The sequence below is a fragment of the Tamandua tetradactyla genome, chromosome 13 (genome assembly GCF_023851605.1).
Source record: "Tamandua tetradactyla isolate mTamTet1 chromosome 13, mTamTet1.pri, whole genome shotgun sequence".
NCBI lineage: Eukaryota > Metazoa > Chordata > Mammalia > Pilosa > Myrmecophagidae > Tamandua > Tamandua tetradactyla.
In genome coordinates, this window is record NC_135339.1 from 87,721,128 (window position 1) to 87,748,754 (window position 27,627).

Genomic DNA, 27,627 nt, shown 5'->3' on the forward strand with positions numbered 1-27,627 from the left:
AAAGTCCAGCACAAGCGCCTTCTGCAAGAAAGCCCTGCGCAGCAGGTGGCGGGTGCTTACACCTTCTCCCACCTGTGCTGGACTAGCGCCTCTGTTCGCCTCACTCCCTGATAATACCTGTGCGGATGGTGTGCGTGGATTCAGCTCGGTGGTCTGAGGCTTTCCAAAGCCAATGCAGGCCCCGGGACTGCCAGGCTAAGGTGACGTGGAATGCAATTGTGTGATGGGGCTGACTGGGCGGCCTCTGCCAGTTCGCAAAACAGCAGAAGACGGACCTGGCCTCGAGGACACAGGTCCGGGCAGGACCCCACGAGGAAAGAACTTCCGGAAACACTGAGGTCCCTTGGAACACTGAGGCTTCAAGGACTGTGCTAAAAATAAGATCAAGAGGCAGAATGAGGCTCATGGTTAATCAAATGTGCAAGTCCTGAAAGAAGCTGCCCTAATCAATTCACATATCAGGAAAGGATAATTACCATAACCAAGGGAAAAAATTTCCCCAAGCCAAATGTTGAAGCACATGCAAAACTCAGACCACCCACCAGGGGCCCAAATGTAAAATGAAATATGTTTCCTTGAATCGCACATCATCTTCCAATCGAGAAGCTTGCTACTCCACTCTGCGACCTCAATTCTCGGGTACGAGATGCACAACTTCTGAAATCTAAACACATCCATGCACGCCCACCCATACACGCCTTCAGTGGTCAGCTGTGCCGAGGAGCTCTCTGGGTGCCCAATGAGTTTATCGAGTCTCCCTGAGTTTAGCGCTTCTAGAGCCTTCACCGCTATTAGTTAACCCCTGCTGGTACATTGCTGGTGCTCAATAAATCAAGCTTTTATTACTATTTATCCACTGAATACGTTTGTTTCTAATATTCTTGAATGAAGACATCCTTCTTCTTAAATAGCCCCTTTTGGATATTAATAATTTGTACATCCAAAGAATGTTTTCCCATTTTCTCCACTGTGGCAGGCCCGGCCGGCCTGGGTACACAGTGATCCACTCAGATGGCCTAAGCACACCTAGCAGGGCAGCTAGGCAGCTTGGCAGCTCACTCTTCTCCACCTCCACAAGGCTGGCTGGAGCTGTAGGGTCCAACCACCTACAAGTCTTCAACCTCCGGAGGCAAGAGAGAGGAGCCCAAGGAAGGTACTGGAAGGAATCCAATACACAGGACACCCCAGGCCCTGAGGCTCCCTGGAACAGCAGTAGCCTGTGCTCACAGAGGTCACCAGGGCACCTGAGGTGCACCGTGTGAAAGTCACAGGTGGCCTGAATTTCCGTGGGCAGTGCTATATTTGATAAGCCTAATGAGTGCCCTTCATGACAGTAAAGTATTTTTCTCCCTTATATCCCAGCATTTGGGCAACCTTTCTCCTGCCAAGGATCAAGGGGGCTGCTTGGCGGCTGAGGCTGAGCCCTGGGCCCCCTCAGCACCTCCCTCTCCAGGCCTGGAGGACACAGGTCCGTGCAGGACCCCACGAGGAAGGAACTTCTGGAAAGACGATGGTGCCCAGGCATGCAACTTCTGCTCCCCTGGTCCTGCTGGTCCCTGGAGCCCCAGGGCATGCTGGGTGCCAGCCTTACAGCTTACTAACCCAACTCCCTCCCGGAGGCTCCTCCACTGAAAGTCACCCCCCCACACACACCCTCCCAGCCTTCCATCCCCCACCCCCACCAAATGCTGCCAAACACAAGCAGGTTTCCTGGACAGAAAATGTATCCACCACCCTTGCTGCTGGCAACAAACAGACCAAAAGAGGAAGCCAAGGATGCTAAAACAATGTCATGCCAGGAACCAGGTTGGGTCTGAGCACAGACATCAAAGGGCTTCCTAATACCGTGATCAGATACACAGGACACACCTGCCCTCGGAATGCAACCTGCCAGAGAAAGCCAGGCGGCTTAGCTTGCTTAAGAGGGCTTCCACCTGCCCTGAAGATGGACTGGTGGGGTGGGGTGGGGTGGGAGTGGGGGGCAGGGATAGGGAGCGGTGAGGGCCAGTGATGGGGGGTTGGGGGCAGGAGGCAAATGCCCAGCACAACAGGACACTTCCAGTGGGCAGTGCAACGGTAGCTCAGTAGCAGAATCTTTGCCTACCATGACGGAGACCCAGGTTCGATTCCCAGTGCCTGACCATGCAAAAAAAAAAGGAAAAAAGGACACCCAGCAATCACCAGAAAGTTAATAAATACCATGATCCCCAGTTGACAACTGAACAATCTTCATAAAGTGTTCCCCTACCTGAATGGAAATAAAATAATATGAACAATTATGAAGAAAGTGAGTCGATTGGAGCTGACTTCCTGAGTGCTTCCTGTGTCCAGCTTCTGGGTCAGTCCCAGGACCCCCTCCTCTGATGAGCAAGGAGCTGCAATCCTGCCGTCCACCAAAGGCCCTGGCAGGGGAGGGGTCCCCCTGGGGCTCCAGCTCCCCCAGGCACTGCTAGGACACAGGCCCTGGCCTGGGAACAGTGGCCTTCCCTGGGGCAGCTCTCTGGTTCCTCTGGCCTTTCCACGTACTCCTGCTCAACCGTGAGGCAGCAGCTGTCCCAGCTGGCCTCTCCTTTCAGGAAGTCAAACCAGGAACCAAGGGACATCCATGGCACCGGGGCCCCCAGGCACACAGGAACACAAACAGCAAGCAGGGGTGCTGGGGAGAGTGCCCCTGCACTCAGGCAGGACACCACCTGCTCTCTCCAACTGCTCCCCTGAGGAAGGAGAAGGTGGCACCTGTTCCCAGCACCTTCCCAGGGGGGCTGGCTGGACACTGTGTGGAGGAGGGAGCTGTCATGTGCATGTTCCTGAGGAGCCCCAGAACTGTGGCTTTAGATGCATGGAGACTGCAGTGGGGGCTCAGACCCACTCCTGGGGGTCAGAGGGCCCTTCAGAGGTCAGACAAGCCTCCCACTGTGGACACAGGGTTCTGACCCAACCTGCCCAGCCCAGGGCATCCCTGGGGCAAGTCCATCTGTTGTGCCCAGAGTGTCCTCATGTGCTATGCAGAATTGTCAGACCCAAGTATATCCCAGAAATTCTTGGCCCTCACACATACCCACCTACCTCCACAAACCCCCTTGGCTGGCTTGTCGACTATCAGAAAGAAATGCTTCCTCCGTGGGGGCCGGGGCGGGGAGCGAGGCCAACAACACAGGGGTGCGAGACGCTTCCCGGCAATGGACCACGAGGTGGTCCTGTGCCATTCATCACATCTTGCAGAAATGCACACTAAAAGGGTGAATTTTAATGTAAATTATTCCTATAGGAATTCTTAAAAATGTTGTCTCCCCCCTCAAAAACAAAACAAAAGTAACAAAATCATATGACTTTTCCCATCCAGTAAACTTTTTACAACAACACTGGCAACTCCAGCAGCCTTTTCACCTGATACCTGCACACACCTACTCCATGGGGTTCCCCCCAACACCTGCACACACCTACCCCACCGCACTTTCCCCAACACCTGCACACACCTACCCCACCGCACTTTCCCCAACACCTGCACACACCTAGCCCACCGCACTTTCCCCAACACCTGCACACACCTAGCCCAAAGGGTTCCACTTCAACACCTGCCCACACCTACTCCACCGGGCTTCCCCCAACACCTGGACACCCCGCCCCATGCTTCCCCTCAACACCTGCACACACCTACCCCACTGGGTTTCTCCAGCCATCCACCTCTGAAGGGATGCTTTGGGCGCCAACCTCAGCTGGAAAGACTCCATTAAATGACACTCCTGAAGCCCATCTCCCTGAAACCCAAGTTATACGTCAAACCATTTCGTCAGGGAGAATCCGTTAGTCACTTCAGGTAGTTCTGTGGCCAGAAAATGAGATGAAATTCCCGTCACCTACCTCTCCTTACCTTCGGGTTCCATCTCTCAGCTCCCCTCATCGCACACCCCCTGGAGCCCACCCACGCCAACGACCTCTTATCAAACGAGGAACAGCTTCCTGGGCCCGCCCCTCGCAGAGCCAAGCTGAAGCTGGCACATGGGCGGGGCCGGCCAGCTCCTCCCCACTCCGCCCAGCGGCCACACCCTGACAAACAGGTCCTTTTCCTGGTGACAAGGGAGCCACCAGGCTCCGGGAGCCTCCTGGCCATGAGAACACAGGGTACTGGCATCCAGGCAGAGCAGGAACGCCTCCTACCCAGAGAACCCAGGGACCTTTGCGAGTGGGCAAGAGGCCCAGGGTGGCTTACTCAGGTCACACTGTAAGTTGCCAGCAGCACCAGGAGGAGCCCCCGAGCTGGCCTCTGCCAGCAGCTCCCCATGGTCCTCCAGGTGACCCTTCGAGGGGACAGTCATGTCCACCCTACTCTGGGCCCCTGGGCCTCTCCTCAGCACAGGACACAGTGGGTCACACCTGGGCCTCCCACAGTGGGACGGACAACCTCGGGCTTCAGCACGAGATGAGCTGGGTCTGAAGGAGGACTCACCCACACACCCCACCCCCAAGTACCTGAGGGGACCCCAAGTCCTAGCACCCTCGACTAGTAAGATGGGGAGAGTGACCTCACAGGGTGCTGGGGGTTGATTCTTGATGCCTGGTGTCCTCCAAGGTAAGGTCCCCAGGTAAGGATGCCAAGAACGCAAGCCCCAACTGATGTCCTGGGGTCCTCCCTTCCAGCCTGGACAGTCCAGAATGCCATGACTGGATGATTTAAGGCCACTCCTTCATGGCCCAAGAGGTGAAACAGACTAGAAAGGCAAGGGAGTCTGCCCAGGAGCCCTGAGCGGAGCTATCTACCATGAGGTCCCAGGTGCCTGTGGCTGCCAGCTTCCACATCTGTACCTCTAGCCCAGACATTCCTCCAGCTCAAACCCACAGCCCTGAGCTCTGCAGGATAATGACTGATATGGTGGGTCCCAAACCAGGCTCATCTCCTTCCCACCCCACCCAAACCTCAGCAGATGCCACAACCCACCATCCCACTGCCCACCCAGAGAACAGGGAGTCACCCCATCACCCATCCCTCTCCTCCCCATAGCCAGTCGGGCATAGGGCAGGGCAGGATTGCATCCCGAGGCTGCTGACAACTCCCCCATCCTCACCTCCCTCCCCTGGTGGAACTCCACTGTGGGCTGAGCCCCAGTTGGCCTCCAAGTCTAGGGAAGGTAAGTAATCTGAGCCCCTGACAGCCCAGGCTCTGGCCCTCAACTATTTATTGCTCCTCACCCAGCCCTCCCAATGCCCCACCTTGTTCTCTTTACCCCGAAAGAGAGGATCCCGATAATAAAGCGCTATAGTTGAGAACTGACTTGTTCAAGGAGCTTTAACAGTTTTCTGTGTCTTAACTCCTGTAACTCTCATAAGCACCCTGTGGTGGAAAAACCACCCCCACCCCACAGTGAGGACTCAGAGGCAGAGGTGGGGTCACTTGCCCAAGGTCCCCTGGCTAGTCATTAGGGGATCTGGGTACTGGAATTGCAAGTGCAAGAGACTTTCTTCTTACTGCCGCACAGTACTGTACTGCTTCCGGCACATGAGAGCGCCATGAGCTTCTTTCAATTCTTCCAACGTGCTACCCTTCCTGAGCCCCCAGCTTGGGACTGACCCTACACCCATGTGCTCTCCAAGTACCCGGCACCCACCCCGGCTCTGGCACACCACCTACTGCTTATAGAACCATTTCCTATGATGAACTTCAGGGTAAGCCCTCCTCGCTCTGGTCATGGCCCTGGGACCTCCCACAAAGTAGGAGCTCTTAAAATCTGCTGAAGAAGCAGATCCTTGCTCAAAAGGCAATTTTCGGAAGAAGCAAAATCACCTCAATGTCACTGCATAAATTCCTAGCAAATAAATCCCAACTGAATTACCTTATCATATAATGTAACATTTTTTAACCCCCATGCATAAAATATCACATCTATTTCTATTTGATTTACTAAATTATAAAGCTTTTCTAAATCTCTTAAAGGTAGTTTTCCAAGTAATGCATAACTGCTTAATTGGGAAGTGTACACAAGGTAATTATACTTCCTAACACTACAATATTGCTTATGGGAATATCTCCGCTCATGCATCCTGCTTTACTTTGTATTTAATCTCTATTAAGATGTCTATATGGAAACAGATAGGTATGCGGGTCTTCACCAACACCATAAATCATCAAGGCCTTTCTTTGCTAACCCAAGTCCAAAAGCCCCAAAACTGCTAATGCCCCATGGGCTACCACTTGTCCCATGTAAGCAGACTCCAAGCTCCTTGCAGTTAACTTGTGGCCCCCACATGTCTGGGCCCCACAGCTGGTCGTGGATAAGGCAGTGGCTGCCTATTTTTCTCACAGTAAAACGACTCTGTGTGCAACTCAAGAAGGACCCCAAACATCTCCGAGCCAGCAGGTTTCCCACCCAGAAGGAATGAATTCTTTCTGCACAAGAGCCGTCACTGACCTTGCGTGACTTGGATGCCCCTTAAATCCTTCCTCAGCTAAGGACACCCACGCAGGTCCTTTCCAATTACCCCTCAACTGACACAAGGAACATACACCAGAGTCCAAACTCATACCTTAAAACTAGACAGGACCTTACAAGAAATGCTACAGGGAGTGTGCTTCGGGTTGAAAGGAAAGGACACTGGACAACAGATGGTAGTTGCGTGAACAAAGATCTCCTGAAAGGGGCAAATATAAATGCCAGTACTATGGTATTTTGATTTGTAAACCCACTTTTGTACTTTCTACAGGATCTAAAACTTCAATGCATAAAAAGTGATGAAAAACAATGGCTCTGGAGTTATGATGTACAAATCCAGTAATTAGTGAGAAGAACAATATAAAGGCAGGGGACAGAGGGTCCAGAGTATATATATGCTATTGAAGTTAAGTTGATATCAAACCAAAAGAGGCTCTTATAGGTTTAGAATTTTAAAGGAGGGAGAAGGGCAGTTGATGATATAATGGGTGTCGGGTTTGTTTGGGGTGATGTGAAAGTTCAGGTAACAGATGGCGTAGTGCAGCATTGTATGCTTTATCCCACTGAACTGTATGCTGGAGAGTGGTTGGGATGGGAAGGTTCACGCTGCATATGTCTTCACAACTTAAGAAAAGAGCGATGTCAAAGCAATAATAACCAAAGACAATAAATGATTCCAGGCTGGATTTACTAATGGAGAAGAAAATGCCCAAAAGGACGTCTTTGGGACAAATGAAAGCTTCATATCAATGTTAAATTTATTGAATTTGGCAACCGCAACTAAAGGGTTACATAAAAGAATACCCTTGCTCTTAGAAAATAAATGTACATAGAATACGTGTCATGCTTCTTGAACACCTAATATTTCTATGTACATTTATTTTAGGTGTTCAAGAAGCATGACATAGAGCCTACACGCAAATGTTTAGATAATAGACACATGGATGGATGGAAGAACGAGATGACAAATGTGGCCAAAAGTTAAAAGTGGGTGGGTCGGGATATCTGGTTGCCGGGTTTGCTGGAGTTCTCTGTATGGAGCTGGTGATTTTTGCAACAGTCCTGGACACTTGAAATTATTTCAAAATACATTTTTTTTAAGGCAAGAAAACTAGTTGGGTCCCCACCTCACCCCACCTTCAAATTCATGCACACACAATGACCGCTAGAAGCAGAGGACGTGAGTAACACACCCAGCCACTCCGTTCGTGGTGAATTAACGAGCTGCTGCTCCACTGTTTATTAACTGGGCCCATCGGAGGGTCTGTGAGTTCAGCTTGCTGCTCTCAGACTGGGAAAAGAACCACAGGGCCCCAATGTCTCACAACAGAGCCACCACTAACAACAAAACAAGCTAAGGTGTGACAAAGTGTGTCCACAAGCAGAACCAGAGGAAGCTGTCATCTATATGGAAATGTAAGTCTCACTCAAGTCTACTTAATTAGTAAATTCACCGATCAAGATAAAGTGGATTTGCTACAAAACACGTTTACCTTCATTTCTAGAATGGAAGGTGTCATCTCCAAATGCTCCAGTGTATTGGGCATCACGATGAGATGACGCACTGGCCCAGGTGTGGGTGGCAGCCGAGCAGTTGAAGGTGTGTTTCATTTACCTGCATCAGGAGGAAGATGTGCCTTTTGCTGATCCAAGTTAATACACAGGCACGTGCTTAAAAACATTGACTCTGCTGCCTCCATCCTCAACTTGCGTGTATTTATTTTCATAGTGTGCTTCACTGAGTGGTTTATATTTTACTAAAATATAATTTGTAAAAATAAATTTCTTTTCTAGCCTGTATGCTCTGACAGTCAGCCCAGACTCATTTCAGTTACCCTCCTCCCCTTCTGGGTAAACACCACTGGCTGGTCAAGAGATAAAGTTAAATGTCAAGTGCATCTGAATATGGAACCAAATCCAATTTTAACAGACGCATGCGAACTTTTTCCTCCCACCCCCAGGAATACCTGATGCTGGTGGAAAGGGGGTGGAAAAGCCCTCTTAAACCAGAGAATATGACTGAGTATAGAGCAGAAATCTGTATTTAAACTTAAGAATCTATTCCTTCAGATATGGGTTTATTCAAGTTATATAAAATTTTCTTTTGATCATTTTTCGTGCCAAATATTCAATAATGAGATTCGAGTGTGTGGGTGTGTGTTGGGGGAGTGGTTTGTTTTAAAGAAAGGCAGCCTGTGTGCTGTTAGCGGGTTCTGGACTGGTTGCATCAAGAATCACCTGGAGGCATCTGCTAAAAATACAGCTGCCCTGGCCCCACCCGATGATTCTCCTTAGGGACGCGGGGTGGGACCTCAGAAGACTACCTCCCAGCCAGGGGTGCCCAGGGGATGCCCCAGCACCAAAGGCCACCCTCTCAAACCACCGGGGAAGCAGGATGTTCATGGGACAGCGCGAGTCATTCATGCAAAAACCATGAAGCCCACACAGCCAGCTCCCTACCACCCAACAGGGGCTGCCACGGGGGGTCAGGGTGGGGGCTGGGGGTGCTTACATGAGCTGCAACCCAAGAGGGCCCCAATTCCGAACTCCATGTCCAAGAATTCTACTCCATCCCCATTCTAGTCGGATGTAGTGGCACACGTCAGTGTGGCACCAACAAGGCAGAGAGGTGGGAAGGGAACTTGTCATTCTTGACTGAATTAACACAACTCGCCACCACCACAGCCAGTAGTGAAAGTAATAATAGTAACAGGCAGCCAACGCCAGAGCACTTCCCACGTGCAGCAGCTTCTTTACAGAGCACAACATCCCCCAGGATTTGCTACTGGGCAAAATGACCCCCGACCGGGGCCAGCTGAAATGCCGCTGTGTTCCAGCCCTGTCTGCCTCCCAAAGGCATTTCCAAGGACCCTCTTGGACTTTCCAAGGGAGACTTTTAATGGCATAAAATGAACCCCAGGAAACTGCTGTCATTTGCCCATGGAATGACCAGCGTGAAATGACTCAAGGCAACAAACAGTCTCTTCCACAGACCCCAGGAAGAAGAAGGGCACGTCCCTGCACACCACCCTCCAGCCCCCACCTGGCCATCTCACACTCACACTGACACCGCTAGCCCAAACAAAAAGGGCCCTAGGATTTCAGCCGCTCCTGCCCGCCTTTACTGTGGCTGCCGGCTCTCAGAGGCAGCGTTTAAAAGCTGAGACCGTCCCCAACCCCTGCGTGACCAGCTGGATCCTATGGGCTGGTCGTCCCCAATGAGTGTCCATCAGGGAAGGCGGTCAACACCCAAGCTACTCATTTTTGCATCCTTCTCTGGAAAGGGAAAGTGAGTCTTAAGAGAAAGTAAATATTTTACTGAGCATTTTTTGGAGTGACCTAATACAAAGTAACATTCCATGGACTAGAAACAACCTCCTAGACAGTTTTCAGTTCATCCCTTTTGGCCCCAGTTTATAAGATGGGTTGCTCCCCAGCTCAGCCAGGCCTGGCCAGACACTCCGCTCCCCAGCCCTGGGGCACAAGACACACCAATCTCCCACCCCGAACACTTCCCCACTAGGTTCCTCCCACTCCCCAACTCCCAAAAGGCACTTCACCTGGCTCCATAAAACGCACTCACCCTTTATGAGCAACAATAAAAATGTACCTCCGTTGTGGGCCTATCCCCTCAATGGGGCCAGTCCACCTGTCCACCAGGGCCATGCCCTGGGCTCGACCAGAGGCTAACGCGGCCCCGGGGAGCCTTCTCTGATCTCCCAACCCCACGGTGAACCCCCTTTCGCTGCCTCAGTCAGAATCGTCTGATCTGCACCCTGAGGGCATGAGGGATGCCCACAGGAAACCTGTTCAACCACTCGGTCTCCACCTCTATTGCATTAACACAGGCCTGTTCCAAGTGATCCACAAATACGACCTCATTCGACCCTCACAACACCCGCTATCAGCTATCACAACCCTCTATTTACAGGTTTGGAAGGTCCTTTTGCAGGCGCCCTTCTTTCCCCTCCATCTTTCAAGTCTGCCCTGCCCCCAGCGGAAGAGAATTTCCATATCTCTGGCCTCTACCAACCTCAAGGGCAGGCAGGGCCGGCTCTCCTTGGGTCCCGTATCACCCGCTGTAAGAAGGCAGGCACTCACAACTCATTCTGGAGGGGGCTCCAGGGCCAATGATCACTCGGGCAGCACTTCTGCCCCCCTGCGTCCAGGCCCCAGGCCTCCCCTTCAGTGCTGAGGCCTTCGCCTCTCCAGAGTTAAGTGCCGTCACCACTGCAGTTCCCCCAAAGACACCCAAGCCATGGTCCTGGATCCGAGCCTGGGGCCTGACATGCCAAAGTAATCACCATGTTACAAAACTCCCAGCTCAAAAGCTGCAGCCAAGAAGCACGTCCTCTCCAACCACAGCCCTCTTCCTGCTAGAGACAAAGAGCCCAGAAAAGTCTCCCTCTGAGGGCCTCAGCGTGCCCATCGCTTCTCTGGAAGATGAGGGGAGTTCAGACGAACCCTTTTTAAGCTTCCCCGCAGAGAAACATTTTCAAGAACCAGAGTTGTAGTCACATGTTTCAGGTGCTTTCCCTGAGCTCCAAGGGGCCAATGTAACATAGGATTTGCTTTTTACCTCTCAGGCCCAACTAGAACTACCAGTAAGAAAGTCAAGGATACAACTTTAAGTCACAACCCCTCTCTCCTCACCCCCCTCCAACAAGGTGCACACTCAAATAAGGCAAGTACGCAACTGCCACACATAAAACTCAGATCTCATTATGGGCTACTTTCCCTGCACACTACCTGCAGCACATTTGGCCAGTTTGGGGAAGGGAAAAAAAAATTGCCCACTGTTAATTCAAGGACCCCTCCCCACAACTTACACACTCTCAAGATGACAACATTACAGAAAGGATTCCATATTTAATTTTAAAGTCTCCCGTCTTTTGTCAGTTGAAGCCACATTCTTAATCTCAGGCCGAGGTGGGAAATGAGAAGAAAGGATGTGCATGTGCAAAAAACCACCAAAAAACCACCTCAATGCTGAGAGAAAAGCAACAAATGTCTTGGAGGAGCAAGGAAAACCGACTGCACAAACACCAGAAATGAGAAACATAGGTGCTCGGGCACCTGGCACTCACCATGGCACGGGTGGCCAGCAGCTCCATCGGTCCCTGCTCCCTGAAGTGGGGTGTGTGGGAAACCCAGCAGATCACCCCAGGTTTGCTGGAGGGACTCAGATGCTGAGTCAGCGGCTTTCCTGCACAGAGCGCCCAAGAGTCCCTGGACAGACCCCCCGCATCTCAGACTTAAACCCAGATCTGGCCCCACCCACAAGTACAGGTGCCCATCCAACACCTGCACTCAATGGTCACCCCACAAAAGCCAATGCATGAAATCTAAAAAGGACATCATTAGATTTCTGTGCTCGGATGCCCTAAAACCTAGCCACGTCCACTTTCCAGGCAGAGCGGCCCCCGCGGAAGCAGCTTCTGCTCCTCACATCCAGCCCTGTCACCCTGGAGGCCCAGGGGGCAGAAGGAAGCTGGACCCACGGCCGATCCTGGGTTCCGTGGCAGCCCACCCAGGCACCACCCTTCCCAAGGTGACGCGAAGCTGAATGGAAACCTGTTTGAAAACTGCAGGGGGCACCTAAAAGAGACAGAGTCTAATCACTGCCCAAGCTGGAACCGAGCCAGGACACTGGGGCTAACATGAATAATTTGTCAAGACATCTCCCAGCTCTGCCCTCAGCCCTCCCTGGAACTGCACTGGACCCAAGGCCCGGGGATGGCAGTGGCCCGTCCCCACGTGGGCTGTGCTGCCAGGGCAGGCCGTCAGCCCAGTCCAGCCCCACCGGGGCCCCAGGGCAAGCACACACAACAAGAGAGAGTGGAAGAGCAGGAAGATAATCTTGTAGTTAAGCAAAGCCCGTTTTTCAGGAAAACCCCTGCCTTGTGGGGCGCCCTTACCCTCCAAGGACGCCGAGCTCAGGCATCACCTGCTCCGGGTGCCTTTCAGGTGAGTTCATCGCCCCATGGGGCTGCTCTCTGGATTTCAGGCCACGCCTGACGCTGGGCCAGTCCCTTTCAGCTCCCTGATAGCCTCTTTCAAAAGAAGACTGTTCCTTTTGTTCAGGACTATTAGTTCGAATTCCTTTTTAAGGCCAACACAAACGTGGGGCTGCAACCCAAAGGAAGTTCACAGGGCAGAGTCAAGTTTCTCTCTGGTTTTTGTAGGCGTGGGGAAAACAGACTATTCCATTAGTAGGGCTCCATCCGTCCCTCCCAGTCACTTTCTCCCGTCCCCCTGGGTGGGACACAGGAACCCCCTCCTGCTTTAAGATGTGCATAATGAATCTAGCTGGAAAATGAAAACCAGCCAGAGTGTGGGTGTGTTGGGGGGCGGGGCATCCTGTTGGCCTCAAGCCCCTCCTAAATGAGGGGCAGGCCAGGAAGGAGGGGACATGCTCTGAGAAGCCTCCAGCTCCAGGCCACAGACACAAAAATCTGAGTCTTACCAACCGATCAAATGATTCCCGGCCACTAAATCCTATCTGACCACATACAACCCTAACCCGGTAAACCCCACATAATTCAGGGCATGCGTGTGTGAATGTGAGGGAGGACGTCGTTTCACAAGGGCACACAGATCGGAGGGGGCAAGGGAGAAACCGAAATCAGGCGAGCAACAGGGCTCAAGTGGCAGAGCCATCCCCAAATGTCCTCGAGTCCCAGACAGAAGCCAAAAGGCGCCTCCACCAATTCCAGAGAAACCACAGCCCAGCGGTGCTGGCTCTAGCTCCACATACTTCTGACTCCCTGGAAACTTCAGTTTCTTCATCGGTAAAACGGCGACGAGGACAGGGGGGTCTCGTCGCCATGCCTGGCCGGCCCCCACAGGCCACCTGTAAGTGCAGGTGTGCCTGGTCTTTGCCATGACAGGTGGGCGTGATCCAGGGCCCCAAGATGCCCTGCCTGCCAATCTGACTTAACATACACCCCCAAAAGCGAGGTGACATTTACACGGTCTGCTCAGGCCCCCTCTTCAAACCCTGCCTCAGCATCACATCGCAGACCCCAACATTCTAACAAAAAGACTGCCGATTAAAGAAGAAAATTAGAACAAGACAGACTTCTCATGCCCTGTGTAATCTGGCTTGAGAGAAAGGTATCTTGTTTCTGAGAAGCCCTTGTGGATCCCCAGATCAGGTCAGCACCACAAGGACAACAAGCCTGGAATTCTTGCTCTCTGGGTGGGCTGGCAGAGGCTCCCACCCCAAGCAGCAGGGGAAGTTCTCTCCTTCCCTGAACCTCTGGCCCAGTGAAAGGAAGAACTTCAGAACCAAACCGCCTGGTTCGAATCCCCACTCTGCCACGTGCCCGGTGTGAGGTGGCGGTGTACCACCCAGGCGCCTCTGGGGCCTGACACTGACCACCCCACCTTGGGAGTGACAATGGATTGCAACAACACCCACCAGGTCTTCTAGCCAGTGAAGGCCAGATACTAAGTAAATGCTCAAGTAAACGGTAGCTACACTGTTGCTTTTACAAAACTAATGGAACAAACTGGGATTGCTTGAGTACCTCCATAAATTTGCAAAGAGTAAAAAGAGCCAAACACACAGAGATTCCTCTCCAGAGAAGAGGGGTGCAAACAGTGAAAGGCCCGGATCCATCCGAGCCTCCCCACTCACTAGCCAGGCACCGTGGAAGAGCTGCGAGTGTGGAAAGCCCCCGAGGAGAGCAGACAGTCAAGAAGGATGCAAGTGTCACTGGTCCTTGTTTGGGAAAACTTCAGAAAGCCGGGGAGCTGGGAGGTGACCCTCGACCCTCGCTGAGGGCCCTGGTAGCCCTGCAGTGTCCGGAGGCAGCTACTCCCGCTCTATTTACAGTACAAGTAAAATGCCCAGATTCCCAGCGCCCGAGCGGGCCTTGAGACACCCCCCAGGCCGGGACCCCACGCTGCACAGGCGGAAGCCTTGCCGCCGTTTACCTGCGGGCCTCCTGCCACCTCCAAGGCCACCAACGAATCTCCGGTGTGGCCGGGCACCCGAAAGGCCGAGCCCACGCTTCGGGGTCAGGGACCAGTGGGGGTGGGGGCGAGGGCGGGGGCGGCGCAGCCAGGTACCTGGTTCTGCTGGGCCTGCTCGTTGGGCTCCAGCCCGCCGCGGCGTCCCGCGCGTTCTCCTTTCCGGGTCGGGGCCGGCGGACCCCGCACAAAGGCCGGCGGGGAGGGGAGGCGGGAGGAAGTGGGCACTGGGGGGCCGGATCCATTTCTATCGCCTCTCAACGACTTCCCACGGCAGGGAGTCGCTCTCCATTTACAAGTGAAAGGGCAGGGCCCGCACGGTGGTCGCAGGAGGCGGCGTTTCCGGTGGTGACAGGTGCTCCGAGGCTTGCGAAGGGGGTGGGTGGAGGTGGGGGTGGGGGAGGGCCGGGCCTGTCAGGTACTCGGGCCGGGGGCAGCCGCCGGGCGTGGGGGGCTGGGCGGGGCCGGCAGCGACTCCCGCCGTCGGAGGGCGGGGCCTCCAGGTACTCCGAGGTGGGGCGGAGCGGCGGCGGCCGCGGGGCCCCCAGGTCTCGGGGGGGCCTCCCCACGCCTTCGGGGCCCTGAAACCCCGGCCGCCCGGGCGCCCCGTCACCCCCGGCAGGACGGAGCACCCCCGCTCGCGGCCCGCGCAATGCAGCAGGGCCCCTCCAGGTGCGGCGCAGCCAGGTGCCGCGGGCGAGGCCGTGCGGGAGGCCGGAAGTCGGCTGGGCAAGTCCCCCACGCCGCGCGCCGCAGAAACAAGAGGCGGAGAGCTGCCTCTTTATGACTTGGGGGAAGTAATTCAATATTTCTTCATCGCTTAAAATAAAAAATTGCTCTGCTTACCTAGCCCGCAGGAGCGTCGTGAAGATTAATGACTGTGAAATGTTTTTAAGATCAAAAACATTCCAGGATTTTGCTTGTAGGCGCTTATATGTGGATAATGATATCTGTACAGCCAAATATACTCTCTGTTAACTGCCCACCCAAGGGACTTCCATCCCATAACCTGAAAACAGCCAGGGAGCAGGGAACAGGTCCATCTCAGGGTGCTCCTGGGATATGGAATATGGGTAGAAAATGCCACTCTGGCTTTGCCACTCATATTGGGCCTTTTGTCCACCCAGTGCCCGAAGAGCTGGATGGAGCAGTGGGGCCAGCGGTGCTGACCATAATTCAAGCGCAGTTCAAGAAGGTGACTCGCAGTCATTATAGAAAGGAAGGAAGCAAACTATAAAGTATCATTTGCCAGGGTGGTGTGACTGTGGTTCAGTGGCAGTATTCTTGCCTGCCATGCTGGAGGCCCGGGTTCGATTCCCAGTGCCTGCCCATGTAAAACTAAAAAGAAAAATCATCTGTCAGCCCCACTGGACAGACTGCCGAACTGGGTCAGGTTCTGGTGGCCTCCTTCCCTAGCCCATCAGGCAGGTGTCCCGGAGCTTAGGACTCACCCAGGGATTTCTGGGGTCTGGAAATCCTTGCCCCACACAAAGACCCAGCGGTCCTCCAAACTCTGCCAGTGCAAAGTGTCCGTGCTGCAAGGGCACCCTCGTGCCACCCGCTCTGGCAGCACAGCAAGGTCAGGTACGCCCTCAGAGGGCAGTTCCACTCCAGGCTGAACCTTCTCAGTTTTCTCAGTCATTCCTGGGACAAGGTTTTAAGAGCTCTCCCGGGCCCTGCTCGCTGCTGGCTCTGGCCATCCTCCAGATGGGTAGGCCCCAGGGCTCGCTGAAGCATCATCCAGATTCTCCAAAATCTCCAACACGTGTGAATGCCCCCACCCCTGCCCACAGCCTACCTGGGCCTGCACAAGCAGGGGAGATAAACTGACTGTGTTTTCACTTCTAGACTGGCCACGCTAATGATCATCCACCACAAATGGATGAACTCACAGGCAGAGTTCATTTAAACAGAAAGGTGCACAAGACCCCTTCCTGGCCTCCGACCCCTCCAGCAAAGGAGCCTCACCTGCTCACTCCTGGCTCCCCCTCTCCCCTCCCACAACCCTGGACAGGTACAATATTATCACTTCCAGATTTGAATCTGGTCATTTCGACCAGAGAAAATGACTCTTTGCTAGCCTCAACATTTTTAAATGGGCAAACTGGGAGGGGCGGGGGGGGGGGGGAATCCCATTAGTCCAGAGGAGTTGACCTCTATGATCTTGATCTAAGGTTCCTTCCAGAGAAACTTCCTGGGATTCCATGACTCCATAATGAAGTTTTTGTTTGTCCTGGGCTAGGACGGATTGCTGGAGGCCAAGATTTCAGGCATGGCTGGAGCGCAGCAGTGATTAGCAAAAGCTTACAACCCTTTAGCTAGCCAGAACTGCAGAAAGATCCCCACACAATCTATAGCCCTTTAAAAGGGCCCTTCCAAGTTTCTGCCCCAGCTGGGGTTGGAATGAGACACAGAAATATTTGCCACTACTTCCAAGCAGACAATCTTCAAGCCAGTTGACAGAATCTCTGAGGTCATAATTAAGGATTTATTTTAATGTAGGAGGCACATTTCTGCTGAGAACAGCTCTTTTGAAGGGAATTAAGGCAACAACTGAATGGAAGGTGAATTCTGTTGTATTTTATAAATGGGAAAAATTTCTAGAAATACAAGGGATGAAAAGCACTGTGCCCTCCCCCCCCCCACACACACACATACATTTTTCAGGGATCCCAGAAAATGCTAACTAAACCAAATCAAGGCCCAGACACCAAAGCTATTCTGGTTTACCATCACTTAAGCATTAATAGGCCCACAGGAGAAATGAAGGCTCTGTTACTACCTGGGACAGAAGTGATGATTCTCTATAAAACCCAAATCATCCCTTACTCCCTTAGTAAGAACCCAACTATTTATAACACAATTTTGTGACTATGAAGCCAATTCTAGGCAATCATGTGTTAAATTTAGTTAAACAAGCAGATCAGTTCTGGAATGTTCACTCAGAAGGACTAGACTGGAAATAGAGGGAAAGGGCAACTGCTTCTCTCCATGGCCCAAATTCATGACCTAGGATACCTTGCTAACATCAGGCAATTGCCAATATCCACATTGCTTCTATTTAGGGTGGGGAGTTTTTAAAGGCACTAGGAACACATGTCACTTTAGCTACGGGTTGGCTCCACTTTGGGACCTGGGTCTCAAATAGGGGCAGAAGCAGGAGGAAGATGCAATCCAGCAGAGCATTTTTTCAGAAACGACAGCAGCTGCAGAGCGAAACATGGAAATCCAGCAAATACTGATTTTAGCAGCACTTTCCCTAACATTCCGAATAGAGAAAGATCTACTTTAAGGTGGAGAATAATAAAAATAAACACAACTGCTTCCTGTGAATTAGGATGTCTCAGTTTCTAGTAAGGGTTCAATATCATTTCTTAAAATTGCACATCAGGGGAGAAAAGTTTGCTTTCTACACTTTCTTGGAAGAACTCTTTTATAACCTGTCTTAAGGACCTTTCCTCAAAAAAAAGCAGAAGCAAGAGCACACGAAGTCCCTCAGCAATCCAAAACAGAGCCCCTGTGGGACGGGGACCCAAATTTCCTTGCCCGGCCAAGACAGTTGAATGAGAGCCCCTGGTTCCCATCCGGTCTACAGCTCCCTCCAGAAGTTTCGTGTTCGCCAACAGTTAGAGAATGAAGGCGAAACTATCCCTGGGCTCCCACTGTCAACATTCCACACAAACAATGGCCTGGCTCTCTCCCTATTGTACATTCTGTATTCATTTGCGAATCCTTTATTTTGCACAATGCGCAAGCTCTTCCTTTCATTGGGGTAGTTCTGAATGCCCGAATGCAACTCTAATTTAGGTTTTAAACATTAATAACGATAGCTAAAAGCAAACCAAAAATTATGCCCAAACATTAATTTGTGAATATCATTAGAGTCTCACTGATGGCTTTTGGAGACTAGCCATTAAATCATGATCAAAAGAAACACTGAGCACCTTAAAAATGGTTCTGAAGTTTTTAGCAATTATTAAATATAATTTTCCCAATGAAGAGCTAGGGTTTTTTGTTTTTTTTAAAAAAAAAAAAAACCTTTCATAAGTCTTTGATACATATCCCATCAAACAGCCTTGAATAAAAATTAACTTCAAAAGGTTGGTGGGGGGGTTGCATTTTTTTGTTCTTTCATGGGGTGCTGTAACTTTAACTGCGGCTGTATAAATTAGGACATGCTTACCAGCTGTAAGTGAGGAAACTGGTATCTGCTCAGAGGATGCAGAATCCGAGAACATACCCATTCCAGCATTTTGGGGGACTTATGAAAAGTATTCAGTAGTGGAAGTCCAAGCAAGTAGGTCTTACTCAGCAATTCATAGGAAGATTTTTGGAAAATAAAATATCCTAATATTTCCCCATGGCAATCACTTCTGTTAAGTAAAGTACTTTTCCTGAGAGTCCAGAAAACTCTACTTATAAAATTACTACAAAAATACGATCCACCTTCTCTAATGGAACTACTAGCTGGATCACGGCATTATCACTCTAGGGGTACCCTACCCAATGGATAAATTCCCTTCCCGACTATGTGCTGTAGGAATAGATGTCTGTGGCCTGCATCAGGGACACAGAACACGTGCAGAAAGAGTAACAGGGACCCAGGCTGCACCCACACAAAGTTGATAGGCCCTCTATACTGGAATGACAAAATGACAACTGTGGCCACCATTTTACCATTGCTGTAAACTCTTAAAATTTTTTCCATTTAGGGAAAGCGTTAAGTGCAAAGGTAGAAGTTTGCCTTCAAAAATGATTCGTGATAGAAGTGAACTGTTGGCAATGGCATTCTGGTGCCGGAACTCAGCGGGGCCTCTCCCTGTGAGGCAGGTATCCTTTTCATTCTGAATGGGTGCCTATCAGGGATTTCAAATAGTGCGAGCCATCCTGAGCTTCCTTTGCTTTCTTATCTCAATAATCCCATAATTTTAAAAGCCAGTGTATTGCTCGTTCAGTACACATTTTATACACTTAGCATTTATTTACCTAGAATCCTGAGCACTGAAAAAGTTGTAGGTCGATATTGTAGTTTTACTTTTGAGGTTGTTTTGCTGTTTGTTTCATTTCACCTCTCTTCCAAACACTTTCAGACTTATGAATAGGATTTCTGTTTGGAATTTTAAAAATCAAAAGTGAAGTTATTGATTATTCCCTGAAAGGGTAACCGATGGACTAGTTAATGATTACACAGATAGAAGTTTTCTGTAGACAATCAGATTAGCAATGCCAGGGAAAGCAAACAGGACTCAGCAGGGACAGGAACAGGTGTGCCCTGAGTCTTGAAAGGCCAAAATATCTCACCAAGTATGTCACTGTTTTTTTTTATAATGGTAGTAGTGTTTGTTTTTAAAAGTAGTCCGACTTTTTTACTTTCTTAACTAAAAAGAGACACACTTTGCAAATATTTCTTTACTGAGTCCATGACTAAGTGGGCTCAGATAGAAATGGCAACTCATACCTATCAAGGAAATGCACTTTAGGGACAAAAAACAATGTATTAATTACAGTTAGGAAAAAGTAATTCACCCTGCCCCTCCCTCTACAAGAACCACCCATTAAAGGGCCAGTTTCAAAGATCCCGAGTGAAGTCATAAATAACTCACAGGGTTTGGAGCAGAACCTGCCCCATTAAGGTACAATTAGAAAATACCCTAGCCTCATCTTCCCAAACACAGAAAGAATTAAACCCCAAAGTACCTTACCAGGTGCAAAACAAGCTCCAAAATCAGGATCTTGTCATTCCCTCTAATAACTGTTTTCCACAGGGCCATAACTGGGGTTCCCTACCCCTGGGACACAAAAACCAATCAGTGCCATAAATTCCCTTTGCCTTCCATTCTTTCCCTTGTGTAGGGGCAGGGTGGGGGGAGGGGGGGACCCAACAGCCACACTTACACTAACCCCCTCAATGCTCTACAGAAATATGCTGGTTTATTTCCTTTGTTTGGTCATGTTATACTTGCTTAAGTGTGAATGATTAAACTCGTTTCACTAAAGGCAAGTGCATTCGCGGCTGGCTTCCAACTTTGATGGCAACTGTAAGCATATTTTGCAAGAAAGCAGGCCTGCTTCTTTTGCTGGAAATCTACCATCTCATTACGTTTCTTTGGGGGGCAATAAAAAGGGTGGGTTTGGGGTTTTTACAGTAAAGTGTCATGCAGTTCAGTGACCCCATGCCAGATAAAAGGATATTTTACTGTTTCAACTCTGGGATACAGTAGTCCCTGTTACTTAACAAAGAAGAAATTCTGTTTCAATAAAGTTGCCTTGACTGAATAAGATTAACATTTTGAGTATTGCTTTAAGAACGATAAGTAGCACTCTTTCAAATGAAGTGATCATAAAAGCAAGATCTTTTATTTATAACCTCCCATTAACTCAAGTTGCAAGAGAGAGATTTAAAAAAAAGCAGTGGAATTCTCAGAAGTTCGTGAAAACTGACTCTTCTACTTTGAGAACCAAGGAGGAAGACAGTGAACGCGAGTTAATTTTTAAACTGTCTCTGAGTCCAAGTTGCCTAGTAGAAAAGGATATCTTCTCCCAGTCGGAAAGGCTACCTTCTCCTTTCAAAGAGCTCGATATATTTCGCGGAAGTTACGAGGCAGAAAGAATCACTTCGTAAACTTTTCAAAATACGTCCCCTCAAAATTATCCATGTCAGATAAAAATATACCCGTCTCTAGAATATCCAACAGAATTGCAAATAAGTCACTTAGCATTTTAAATTCCCAATGCATATTTATAGATTAGAATTCTCTTGTCTACCCTTCAAGCCACTCAAATCTGACTCTCTAAGAACTTAACCCGATCTCCAACCACTAAACAAAAAAAAGGGGGGGGGGGCGAAAAATCCAGAAAGATCTGTTTCCCCGACAGGGCAAGGAAGTCAGGCATGACTGTAGGCCACACCCGAGCACGCGGAGGGGGTTTCTACGAGAAATTCTTCCTCGCCCCGGTAAAACACTAAACGCGGGGGATCCTTGGAGCCAACTCAAGCTTGGGCTGCCTCCGGGAAAAGTAGTCGCGGGGACAAACCGCACGCACTCGCGCGCACACGCAGGCTCCACGTCCGCGGCCGTCGTCTCCGGGCAGGGAGCGAGCGACCGGAGGGAGTGTGTGCGCGCGTGTGGGTCTCGGCGCGGCCGGCGGTGACCGCGCCGAGCTCCCGGGCCCGCGGCCTCCGAGCGCGAGGGCGCGGCGTGGGCTGCGGCCGGCCGGCCACACCGCGGGCCCCGCGCTGGGAGAAAGGCCGCGACGCGCCCGAGCTCCCGCGCGCCTCTCCCCGGCTCGCCCCGGGGCGCTGGGGGAGAGCGCGAGGGAGAGAAAGAAAGGCGCTTCCCCTCGGCCGCGCAGTCCGCCGGGCGCGGCGAAGGAGAAGACGGCGGAGGCCACGGCGGCCCGACTGTTCCTGCGCCGCGCCGGGTCCCCGCCGCCGCCCTGGGCGCGCCCTCTCCTGCCCCTCCTGCTAAACTTTTTCTTTTTGGTTCGCCCCACCCGAAAAGTGCGGCCCGGGCGGGGAAGGCGGGAGAGCCGGGCTCGCGGCGGCGGAGGCGGCGGCGGCGGGCGAGGAGGAAGTGGTGCCCGCGGAGCGCGGCCGGGAGGAGGCAACGCCCGGCCCGGCCCCCGCTCGCGCCCGCCCGGCCCGCCCGCGCCGCCCGCCCGCCTGCGACTTTGGCGGGCCGGGTTCCGCGCAGCGGCAGATGGGGCCGGGCTGCCGGGAGCGGCCAACAATGCGGGGCCGGCAAAACAAAAGGGTTCCACTTCGCCTCCTTCCCGGCTTTCACTTGCGCCCCAGGGACGCCGCGCGGGCTCCCCGCCGACTGGGGCGGCGCCCCGGGGGGCGAGCTCCGACTGGCCGGGCTCCGGCTCCCGCCTCGGGCCTGGCCCCCGCCGCGGGCCCCGGGCGCGCTCGGACTACCGGCCCCGGGGGATCCGGCCGTATTGTCCCCGCGGCGCGCCGCGCGCTCGGCCCGGGTCGCAGCGCCCCAGCGCGCGCACCCACCGGGCTTGGGGAGCAGGAGCCGGGGGCACCTCGGAAACCATGGCCGAAGCGCCGCCGCACTCGGGTTTTTTTTTTTTTTTTTTTTTTTTGCCAATCCTGATGGGAAGGAAGGTGACCGCCTACTTCGCATCCATCAACTCTCATCACAACAACAAATATGCTCGCGCAAACGGCGGCCAGCGGGCGCGATCGGCTGGCGGAGGCCGGCGGGCGAGGACCCCCGCGCCGGGGCCCACCCCCGGGCGCCGAGCAGGGACACCGGGTCGGGGACGCGGACCAAAGATGTCCTCGGATGCCGACTCCGTGTCCTTCGCCCTCCTCCTCCTCCCGGAGTGGCGCAGTGAGGCGCGGGCGCGGCGGCGCCCCCAGCTCGCGGCCGCAGGTGAGGCGGGGGCGGCGGCGCCCCAGCCCTCCCCGGGGGCCCCCCTTACCTCGTCCCGGGCCGCCGGCGTCCACGGCGAAGGGCGCCCACCCGGGAGGCGGCGGCGGCGGCGGCTCCCGCCCCTCCCACCCCACCCGGCGGCGGTGGTGGTGGCGGTGGCGGCGGCTGTGCGGGCCCCCCCTCAGCGCGGCATGGCTCCCGGCTCGGTCCCTCGCTCCTCCGGCCGCCGCCAGCTCCTCCGGGCCGCTCCCGAGCCACCTTAAAATGACACACGCACACAGGGACACACACACAAAAACTTAATCTCTCCAGCTCCCCGCCCCTCCCCCTCCCTCCCTCCCTCCCCTCCCTTCCTCCCCTCCCTTCCCTTCCCTTCCCTTCCCTTCCCTGCCCTCCCCTCCCCTCCCCTTCCCTTCCCTTCCCTTCCTCCTCCCCTCGCCGCCGAGCCTCTTCCTACTTCCCCACCCACCCCACCCCCTTCCTCCGCCCACCCCGCTCCCAGGCCCCCCCCACCCCGGCCCCGCGCCCGCCCGCCCGCAGGGAGGGGGCTGCGCTGGGGGTCCCTGGCCCGCGCCCGCCCCGCGCTGCGCTCACCCCCAAGAGGATGCTAATTCCAACTTGGATCGGGGGAGGGAACGTCCTGGATGCCGAGCGCCTGGCGGCTATTTGCTCTTCTTTATTTGTTTTCTCCTCCGGGGAAAGGAGGAAGAAACCGGAGAGAAAAGGAAAGGGAAAGAAGCGGCGCCGGCCTCGCCTCCCGGTGCCCGTGGGCTGCGTAGGAGCGAGGCGGGAGGCGAGGTGAGGGTCGCGCTCGCTCACTCCTCGCTCCTTTTTTTTTTTTTTCTTTCTTTTTTTTTTTTTTTTTGGGTAAAGGCGGGGTCTCTCTTTGCAAACCAATGACACAACCCCACATGAGCCGGCCTCGCCCCCTCCAGCTACTCCTCACTACAAATCGGCTCTCTCGGGGGATTAGTGGCTCCGCGAAAGTGCAAACAGGCGCGGCGGGCAGGCGAGGGGGCCGGGCACAGCGGGCACTCCCCGGCCCCGCCCCGCCCTGGACACCCTCTGGGCGCGCAGCCCGCGCGGCCGGGGTGAGGGTCCCTCCTGCCTGCTGCTGCCCTTCCACGTGTGGCTCCCGGCGGCCGGCCACGTGGGGGAACGCGAACCCGGCGGGCCCCGGCGCGGCGCCCAGGGGTGGCCCCGGTCCCTGGCGCTGAGCCTGGGGCCCGCGGCGCCGCCCGCCCCCTCCCGGACCCCGCGGCTTCAACTTCCTCCTGGGCTCCCGCGCCGGCCGCCTCTGCCTTCCCAGGCTCGCGGGGTCAGGCGTGGGCCGGCCCCAGCGGGCACTTACGCTGCCCGAGTTTGGATCTGGGGAGGACGTGTCCGCACCTGGCCCAACAGGCAGCGGAGGCAGTGGTGCTCGCGGAGAGGACCCTATGTGCTGGAACTTGCCGCGGTGGTGGTCCTTGTAAGAAGCCTGACATTTATACACGTTGAAAAAGAAAGAAAGAAGTGTTCCTTCCTGTTGCTTGGATCTCGCCGGGCTAATTTTAAAGCCTCGCCTTGGGTGGGAGACCCGGCCCTCGCCGGGGGTGGGGGAGGGGCCGCTGCGGCCTGAGCGGGGGGCCGGAGAATCTGGGTCCTGTCCCCCACCCGGAGCCCGCGCGGCCCGGATGCCTCCCGGGTTGAGAGTCTGGACACAAAACCCAGGGATCCCGAACCCAACGGCCGCTGGTGGCCAGCCCGCACCTGGATGGTTTCCACGTCCGTGGCTCGCGGCGTGGAAGCGCAGGGTTCCGGCAGGGGGCCGGGCGGCTGCGGGATTGCGGAGCTCTTCTCCCTGCGCCCAGGGCCTCCCCAAACTCTCACCTCACTTCCCCGAGGCGGCGCGGCCTCGCAGAGTTCTGGGTGGGCTGAATTGAGCCATTAGGCTCGATTGTTTAAAAGCCACATTGAGATGTTGCAAGCCAGATTGAGATGTTTGGAGGAGGCGTGGGAAGGGGTCTGAGGTCTGGCCTTCGAAGGCCGCGGGGACCGCCATTCCGTGAACCGAGTCGCCTTGTTTGGTCTCCTCGGTTCCCGGAGTGCCCCCCACCCTATGGAGGGAGGAAGCATAAAGCCAGGGATGCTTTCCTGCACCCCGAAGAGCGCTGGTGCTAGGCATCTGAGGGTTGTTTTTTTTTTTAACATCTTTACAAAAAAATCTTGCATCAGCCAGTGCAGGTTTGCTGAAGTGTCCCCAGGTGTGGCATGCGGGCCGCGCGATGTGGAGGTGGTGGCTTCTGGCGGTTGTTTTTTAATTAAATAAGATTTTAAACTTCATTGGACACCGCTAGATGTGCTGGCAGCCGGAACTAGGCATTTCGCTCGCACTGGCTGGCGTGGCTCACTTATTAATAAGTCCCAAACCATCTTTTAGATGACCCTATTCTAGGCAGGGACCAGGCCAGGCCACCCCCCCTGGGCTCATCAGTTTGGTTCAATTGGGAAAAATCCATCTCCTGGCGACTCTACATCCCCCTACTACATTTTCATGGATCTCCTCTTTTCCACCAATTTTGCCTCGGGGTCATGGGGTGCCCAGACTAATTCTAGGTTATAAACTGACCCCGCCCACCTTAAGGGCCCTGCGCTATTATTAGTTTGTGCCTCTCCTGGGTTTCTCAGGCGCATAAACTGTAATAACCATAAATAAAGATTTCTCCTTCCTCATGTCACAGATGATCTTTGTTCTGAGTGGCTGTCTTTTCTCACAAGAAACCACTAAAAGTCAGCTGGTTTTTAATATTGCTTGTTTAACGTTCAAGTATTTATGAATTTGACCTAACAGAGAATTCCATGTTCTTTGTTTTGAGAATATTAAAAAAAAAAGAAGACATCTTCAGAGCCAAAATTTCTTTCTCATTTTGACTTACCTCCCTGCATTTTAAAACATGCAGCCCATTGCCACCCCCTACCACATAAGATTTTTCTGCCTCCAATTCTGTTTTTAAATAAAAAGATACTGCAAAGTATCATTTGTATTATGAACTTCTTAGTAGTTTCATATTTGTCACTATATTTACGGATACTTTTCAACAAGGGAAAAACAGGAGAACATGAAAATATTTTGTTTTAAAAGGCATTTCAGATAATTTACAGAATAACACACTGGACTCTTTTTCTTTAAGGAACATAATATGGAAACATTAATTCCTCAGTACTCTCCATGGTCCCTTTCCATCGAACTGTATTTAGTTGGTCAGGTTCAATTTCTCATGTCCCCACCTGGAAACTGACAGACGCAGATAAAGATAAGTCATAAAAACAACCGTGGCAACAAATGGCACGAATGCTTGTCGCTGAATTAGGAGTGGGTACTGTGGGCAGGAATGGGTACTATGCTAAGCATTTGGCACCCATCTTTAATCTTCAAAGCAGTCCCTTGAGATAGCACTATCTCATCGCCATTTCACAGGTGAGGGAAACTGAGGTTCAAAGTCTTAAAGTGATGTTTCCAAGGTGGCACTTTTGGCGAATGGGGAGCTAGCAGTAGACCTGGATCTGCCTGATTTTGATACCCCACTTTTCCAGAAGGACTTGTATTCACGTGTGCATAGCATCACTATTAGTATGAATTTTAAAAAGGCAGAGTTAATTAATTTTGAAACATATGTTTAGCATCTTTTTATTTGAAAGTGTTCTTTTATTTGTTCAATTGTTTAATACTGAGCTTTCAATCTAAACTTTAAAGAAAAACCCAAGAATTAAATGTGTTGTCAGAGACTGGTTAACAGATAAAGAGACAGGGAGAGGCATGGCATGATGAATTTTAAAGCTCGGACATGTTAGTTTTGGTACTAAGAACAAAAAGTCATGACAGAGAAAGCAGAACATGAATTTTTGGTGACTGGGGTAAGGCTCCCACATACAACTTTTATATCAAGGAGAAAGAATTCACAAAGCTTGCATCTAACATTTTTTTCTTGTAAAATATCTATAATCATTTTTTCCTGATTATCTGAGTTAAACAGAAAAATCCAATTAATTAGAAGACTATTTTTCAGGTAATGAAGTGTTGGAAGTGGAGAGAGGTTTGAAATGCACGCATCTCACTCAGATGTACAAAATAGATTTTTTAGTTTTGTGGAGAACCAAGCCTCATCCCACCCGACCCCACCCTACCCCTTGATCTTGTTGCTTAAAGTTGCCTCTTCTGGTTTAAGTCTTCTGGGTTAGCTTGGTCTGTTTGGGGGCATACATTTCAAGCTCCTTATGGTAGTGATTTTCCCCCTTGCTCAAGGAGACTCCCTCCCACCTCCTTTCTGGGTATCTGAATTTGGGATTTGGATGAGGCATGTTTTCCAGACCCAAAGCTCAAGGGGTGGGCATGGAGTGTGTCGGGTCCCAGTTTTCCAGTTCACCAGCATCTGAGCTGGTAGAGTCCCAGCATTGCAGCGTCGGGCTGGTACAATGGACGGGTGGAAGGGACTGGCATCTGTTCTCTCAGCACAGGTCAGGGGCATTTCTCCTGGGGCCCAGCCCTTCCCATGCTGAGCAGGTGAGCTCAGCTGAGCCTTTGAGGTGCTGCCTTACCCTTCAGCAGACCCTACCCTGCATACCCTCCTACTCCCTGCCCACATGGGAGGCACCATAATCTTAACTTTCTGAGTGAGTCCCCATGAGACCCAGATTGGAGGGAACACTTCTCCTCCCAGCCATCAGTCCCATCAGCCACCAGCTGATGGAAGGGTGGGGGCAGGTGGCCAGGGCTGGTCCAGATTCATCCTCAGGCCACTGGAGGACTTCAGCATCTCTCTTCTCCTTCAAAAGAAAATGAAGTGCATCTTTCTTGAAGAACT

The 27,627-nt window shown here is 52.6% G+C and overlaps 1 protein-coding gene across 6 annotated transcripts in view; it reads right to left on the minus strand.

Annotated features, from left to right (window-relative positions):
- Positions 1-23,609, minus strand: part of CTBP2 (C-terminal binding protein 2) — a 154,756-nt gene extending 131,147 nt beyond the window's left edge. The window contains exons 1-2 of one of the 6 annotated variants that reach the window (XM_077126363.1): positions 23,381-23,609; positions 22,836-23,044 (exon numbers count right to left, since the gene is read on the minus strand). The gene's annotated coding sequence lies outside the window, so the exon portion shown is untranslated. Of the gene's footprint in view, positions 1-11,512; positions 11,655-12,343; positions 14,323-14,501; positions 14,727-22,835; positions 23,107-23,380 lie in introns of those variants that run through there. The other 5 variants (XM_077126365.1, XM_077126364.1, XM_077126369.1 and 2 more) reach the window with 5 other exon arrangements.
- Between the last annotated feature and the right edge of the window lie 4,018 nt (positions 23,610-27,627).